Genomic DNA, 6,826 nt, shown 5'->3' with positions numbered 1-6,826 from the left:
TAAAAGGAGTAAGCGTGCAGCTCGGCGACCTAAGGGACGGACCTCTCGGCGTGCCGTGAGTGTATTGTGGACAAAAGACTAAGGTTTCCAGGTAGGAGCAGCATTTTGTTTTCTTTTAGGACCGTTGGTTCCTACGCACCCTAGCATCGATCCAGGCTTCATTTCAAATGAAGAGCCCAAATCATTAAGGATCAAATACAGCGAGAGTAACAAGGGTAAAATTGTGCACTGACTATGGCTCAGTGCGAGTAAGAGCGAGAGAAAACTTAGGATGTGCGCTGAATTTGAGACGGAGCTAGTAAGAGGGCTGGTTTGAAGAAAAAAGACTAAGGATTTTTTCAGGAGTTTTTGCCCTGTTATTGAATATAAGTTTTGGGAATAGAGGGGTCCCTATCAAGTAATACTAAGGGGGATTTTTTGTGTGTTTTTGGAGAAAGACGGAGGGTTTTTTTCAGGAGGTCTCCCTGCTTGTTTGCCTAGGGGTTTTTGCAGGAAGCCGCGGGGGGCTGAATTTGCGAAAAAAGACTAAGGATTTTCACACACACACACACACACAGACAAGCACGGGCCCAGACACAGGCGCGCGCACGAGCTCACACAGGCGCGCGTGTGCACTGACCCACCACCAGATGGCGCTTTTTAAGCATAAAAAGTGAAAACTTTTTAATGGCTTAAAAATAAAGAATGCTATTTGATATAAAAAAAAAACCTTTATTTTTTAATAATCAAATAATTTATTTATGGGGGAAAAATTAATGAGCTATGAAACTAGCATATTTTAATGAATATCATAATTTTATGGCTACCATATGTTTTATTACTTCCTTTATTGCTTCCTAGGGTCACAAATCATTTTATTGGGGTCACAAATCATTTTATTGGGGCCACAAAGTAAAGCGCTTTGGGGTCCTTAGGGATTAGTAAAGTGCTATACAAATACAGGCCATTTACCATTTATTTATTTGAGTTGTGCTGGTTTTATTTTGTATTAAAGGTTATTCTTGGTTTTGTTCTCTTAACGTTATTTGTTGTTCTGGCCTCTGTCACTGTCTTCTCTGTTTTATGTGTTATATTCTTTCTGTCTATCTCTTGGTGTCAAGTTTGTGTTTTTGTGATTTGTGTCTCATTTCCTGTTTTATTTTGATAGTCCCAGTCCTATGTCAGTGTATTCAGTTTTACCTGCCCCTGTCTCATTAGCCCTAATCTCTCCCAGCTGTCTCCCTCCTGTTTCCCATTCCCTGATTACTCCCCTGTGTATACAAGCCCTGTGTTTGCTTTTGCTCTGTTGCGTTGTTCTCATTCAGTTCTTAGCACCTATGTTCAGAGTAGTGATGGCCAAATGAAGCTTTCTGAAGCACTGAAGCTTGTATTGAAAAATGGTTCATTAATCGAAGCTTTTCAACCCAGTCCTCTCTGGTGACATCTGGTGGCCAAAAATATGAAGAGCGCTTCATTGCTCACTCTACAGAATGGAATTCTGTCTGATATTGGGCCTCCGTTGTGTTGCTTTTTGTGTATTTTTGGGGGGGTTAAAAAAATGTGGTTTATTTGTTTAATAAATAATCTTGACCAGTAAACTCTCCTTGTTCAAACATGCACCATGGCGTGGTCTTTCTTTGCTTGTGACTTCTTGATGTTGGTAAATACAATAATTGAAAAATACCACATTACATGTAATATACATATAATAATGTACAACACATTATGGAGTATGCTTCTGCTGTGAGGTCCTGCCTCCATGCACTTGTGCAAGAGCTAGACGGGTATATTTATAAATAATATTATATTAGGGAAATTTTCCTACACATATTTTTGACCTGGGGGTAGAATTGATTGTGAAATGGATTCTGACCTTGCACACACACACACACACACACATACATACACACACAATCACATACGCACATGCTCATTTCACTGAACGAATGTATTCATTTCTCTTGTATAAATAAAGAACGCAGACGGTGACAGAGCACAAGTCCGTGAGTGTCTCTTACGTGTAGGAGCGCTCTGTCACTTGTCCTCACGAATAAAGACAACTGCAGTGTTTGTGTTTTCTAACTCAAGTGTCTCAGCTGAAGAATTACGGGGTGATTTTAAGAAATCCCCTGTCAATGGAAAATGCTTATGAACTTGCAAATTAAAAACGATGCATTTAAAGTAACCCTTTTTCATTTTTATTTGAGAAGAGAATTTATTCCACTGTGCGATGGCCGAACCTGTTCCTTTTCGTGGAGATAATTTCTCCTCCCTTAAGGAAAATCCCTTCACATGGCACAGAAGAGGCTGGAGTGCAGAGAAACTGGTAGAGATGCAGTTATACAGTCTACCTGGGCCCCACGAACTATCATCTAAAGAGAATAAATAGGTTAAATTGCTGCACATTTGGCAGACTAACATTTTCAGATTAAATAAACAATAAAATATATATTTTTATAACATTACATGTAAAGAGTCAAGTGGAAGTTTCTCTAAAGTTATTTAATGATATTTATATTATGAAAGCAGATTTTTTGACATTTTAGTTTTTTTCCCATTATAAGATAAAATAAACACACACAAAACAAAAGCAAACGGCCAGAACACATAGCTGGAAAACCTACCCAACTGACCAAAATCAACTCAAAATACTCCCACACAACAGAACCTCCTCTATTCCTCGCTGGCTTCAAATCTCTCAGTGGAATGATTAGTGGTTTGCTATCTGTCACCATCAAAACACCACAAATCAGCTTCAAGCGAGCCATCACTAGTTCAGAGTTTTGGTTTTGTTTGTTGGTGAGTTAAATTTATGAAGTATTATTTTCTATTAATAAAAGTTGTGGTTTGAGTTTAAGTCCCGTCTCTGAGAATCCTGCATTTGGGGTCCTTTTTCCTGCCTGCCTGCCACACAGCCCACCATGACAGATTATGTTGCATTATGTGAAAGACATATCTGACATTTTTTTCCTATCAGGTCCGAAGAGCTCTGACAGGAAGTTTCACAAAGCTGTTATCCTTACGTTGGGGCTGCTGAGTGTTTTCCTTTTGGTTGGGCTCATTGGCCTTGGTCTTCACTGTGAGTTTTGTTCACATTTAGCTTTAATCCGTTTTTAATAATTTTTATATTCTGTATTCTGTGTTCATACGGGCATACATTTATGCCAAACCTTCAGTGCTCGTTTAGTTCGCTCATCTATGAGAACACAGTTGTGTTAATTTATTTATGTAATTATTTATAACTTCATTACATCACTGTATATAATAAGCAGGGGCGGATCTAGAAGGGTGGCTGCCACCCAAGTGCCATACCATATGACAGTTTTGTTTATTAAAAGAAGATATCGTTAACACTTTGAGCGTAGTTATAATTAACAGTGAATATAAGTTCTAAAACTCAATATATTGTATAGTGAGCAGAGAGAGAGAGAGAGAGAGCACATTTTCAACAACACCGTGGGAATTTCAGATTTCACACAGGTTGGTTAAGATGAGATTTGAGATGTTGTGTAGTTAGTCTCTTGTGTAGCCACTGCTTTAAGTTGTGTGTCAGTGAGGGTACTAATGAATGTCAAAAAGGCGCATTGCAATGTAAACACTGTCACCAGGTAGAAAACCAGAGGAGTGATACACCTCCTGTTATCAGGCCTGCAGGGTTTATTCCTGTAGTGTTCTCCTCTGTCTTGTGGCAGACAAACAATTTTTTTTTTTAACTGGTACAAATAATTTGTGGGGCATCTCACTGTGACACCTGAGCTTAGAGTTTATAATCGATGTCATATTGATAGGGGTCTGATCCTTAGTAGTCTGCAAAGACTTTGTGTGCATGCAGTTTTAGTATAAGTGCCGTTTGTTTAGATGAACTGTCGGACTTCCAGACCAGCAGGTTTAAGGGAAGTCGTTTATGGGGTCACATCTTGACAGCACATCTTGAGCAACCGAGATCAAGCGAAAGATTCTCGTCTGGTTCTCTCCCTCATGCATGAGAAGCACAAAGAACTGTGGTGACTTGTGTCTTGCTTTTTGCTGTTGTATTAAAATTCTCTCATTCCAGCAGCGGGTTTGTGCTAGACAGACCGATCATTAATTGGTCCTTCCGAGCTGGATCCCTGGAGTCGACATTCACCGAGGGGAGAAGAGACACGCTGAAAGACTGACGTCAGCCAGGACTTAGAGAAGTTCCTCCAGTAAAGTCCCAAGACGTGAGAATTTGTCATCAGGCCGGTGGATTAGCTGTCTTTTTTCCTTGATTAATGACGATCGACGGGATTCGAGGCTAATGCTATACGCAATAAGTAACACCAAGTAAGTTTGGAGAGTACGACTCTATAACCGTGCGCCTTCGCCGCTCAGTGGGGCGATGTGCGTGGCCGCTTAGTGGGGCTAAATTTGTGTGTTTCCTTGCTTTGTGGAGTGATAAGTACAGACCCCTTTGTGGGGTACTGTAGTGAGTTCTCTGCCGCTTTATGGGGCGTTGAGAAGTTTCACGGGGTCCAGATGTGCTGGACAATAGGCCTATTCTTTGTTGTTGTTCGTGGTGTTTGTGTTTGTGTGAATCAGGGCGGAGCAGACACGTGGTCGCCAGCTGTTGTTATTATGGGTTCCCGAGCAAGTAAGAATGCCTCACAGCGAGACAACACATTCATGCAAGAATTCGCTCCCAGACGCGCGGGGTATTTATATTCTCATAAAAAATGTGATTTTGAGGGTAAACTGGTTTTCAGAAAACACAGCAGCCTTGGAGAGCGTGCAGAGAAGGCCAGCCCACATAAGCAGCAGTTAAAATATGCTCTGGTGAATGGCTTTCACCCACCTCTTGCTGAAACAAAATGTTTAGATTATTCTTTAGATGGCCCTGATCAACAGCAGCCTGTGCTCCAGACCATAGATTTCACTGAGGTGGATAATTGTTAAAAGTAATATGCATTAAGCTTAGGTTTGCTCACATTCAGTACAAGACATATGGGATGAAGAATACAAGGAAAATATTTAAACTAATGAAGTGCATAGAGGCCCTTGACCTGTTTGAAAAACTGTCATCCTATTATGAGCCATTGTTATAGATAGAGCACACCTATAAGGAGGGATATTAGGCCCCTTATGTCAAACTGAGTGATATATGGCCCCAATAAATTATTCATGAGCGCAGGAAATAATAACGGAAGTAATAAAAATATGATATTCAGCAAAATATGGTAGTTCATAAATTCAATCAATAAATTTATTGGTTATTAAAAAAAATAAAGTGTTTATATCAAAAAGCATTCTTTATTTTTAAGCCATTAAAGTTTTTACTTTTTATGCTTAAAAAACGGCATCTGGTGGTGGGTCAGTGTGTGTGCGCGCCCCCGCACCTGTGTGTCCTGCGCGCATGTGCATGCGTGTGTGTGTGTGCCAAGAGAATGAAACAGAGTCAGACGTGACTCATTCTCAACTGAGTCTTACACAAAACATTTCCTCAGCCGATCCGTTTCTAGCGCTTAATCAGGCTTTAGCCGCCTTGGCAGAAACACGGGATGAGGTTCAAATACCTTTAGACTTATTGAGCCAGAAAAATAGGTTAAATGAAACCCGCTTCAACGAGTCTAATAACCAACAATCAGTCAGCTTTTCCCCAAACAATGTTCAATCATCTACTAATGAGTAGTGATGTGCGATACCACTGATTTCCTTTCCGATCCGATACCAAGTAATATTCAGGGTGGTATCGACGATACTGATCCGATACCAATACTTTGTACAAAAACGTATTTTATTTATTGTATCTCAAATTATAGCGTCATAATGATTACAGGGCATCGGATTACTTGTTCTTATCACTTAGTAATGCAGAGTTCATCATACAGAAATAAAAAAACTGAAGTTGTGCACTATTTGAACACCTTGCCTGCCTGCAGCACTAAAGGACTCCGTGAGAGACATCTGTCTCGCCTTAGCAGCACCTGTCCCTCTCCTCCTCTTCAGTTCACCTCAACATAAGCTCGTCATATTCAGTGATATGATTTACTCTGAGGTGTTTGACAAGGTTAGTGATGTTGCCACAACCATACATGTCAACCCTCCTGATTTTTCCGGTGGCCCCTCCCAAAAATCTCCCGGAGCCACCATTCTCCCGAATTTCTCCCGATTTTCCACCCGGACAACAAAATTGAAAAACCATATCGCAGAGTTCATAGCGGGACCCAGCCAATTCCAGTCTCCAACAATGGCGGCAGCTACTTAGTTTTAATATTACTCTTATTTCTCTTTCTGGGTCACAAAAAAACTTTCTGGTGAGAATGTAGCTGTGTAAACTTCAAATATCTGAGCCGACCGACACATCGTTTTCAAACCCCCGCGGTCTTTCGCTACTCGGGTTAAAAATGATATATAAGTCACTTTGATAACTTAAAAATGTTATTGTTTGGCTTTTTTAGTGTTTTATTTGTTCGTGAGTAAATCGGTTTGGCTTAGATTAAATGTATTAGATTAGATTAAATTAAATTTAACTTTATTAATCCCTCGGGAGGGTTCCTCCAGGTTTTCACACAGCTGAATAAACATCAAACAGAAAACTGATTAAACAGAAGTGTGAGACGGTCGAGAGTTTAAGTCAGCGCCCGGTTATATGTTAGATAGCAAGGAGCAGACGGCTGAGTTTCACTCCACCGAGGGAGCTCGTGACGTACTACCCGGCTTTCTTTAGACCGCGAAGGCTGGGTCCTCAGGTGGAAGCAGCCTCTGAATTTGGACACCCAGCTGTATTTTATCCGATAAATAAACACTGTAAAATGTATTTATCACCCCCACCCCAACAGCCCTTTTGAATGTCTCCCTAATTCTGAGGTCTCAAGGTTGGCAAGTATGG

Source organism: Neolamprologus multifasciatus, chromosome 16, assembly GCF_963576455.1.
Source record: "Neolamprologus multifasciatus chromosome 16, fNeoMul1.2, whole genome shotgun sequence".
Taxonomy (NCBI): domain Eukaryota; kingdom Metazoa; phylum Chordata; class Actinopteri; order Cichliformes; family Cichlidae; genus Neolamprologus; species Neolamprologus multifasciatus.
The sequence above is the reverse complement of the archived record's forward strand: the minus strand, read 5'-3'. Positions refer to the sequence as shown.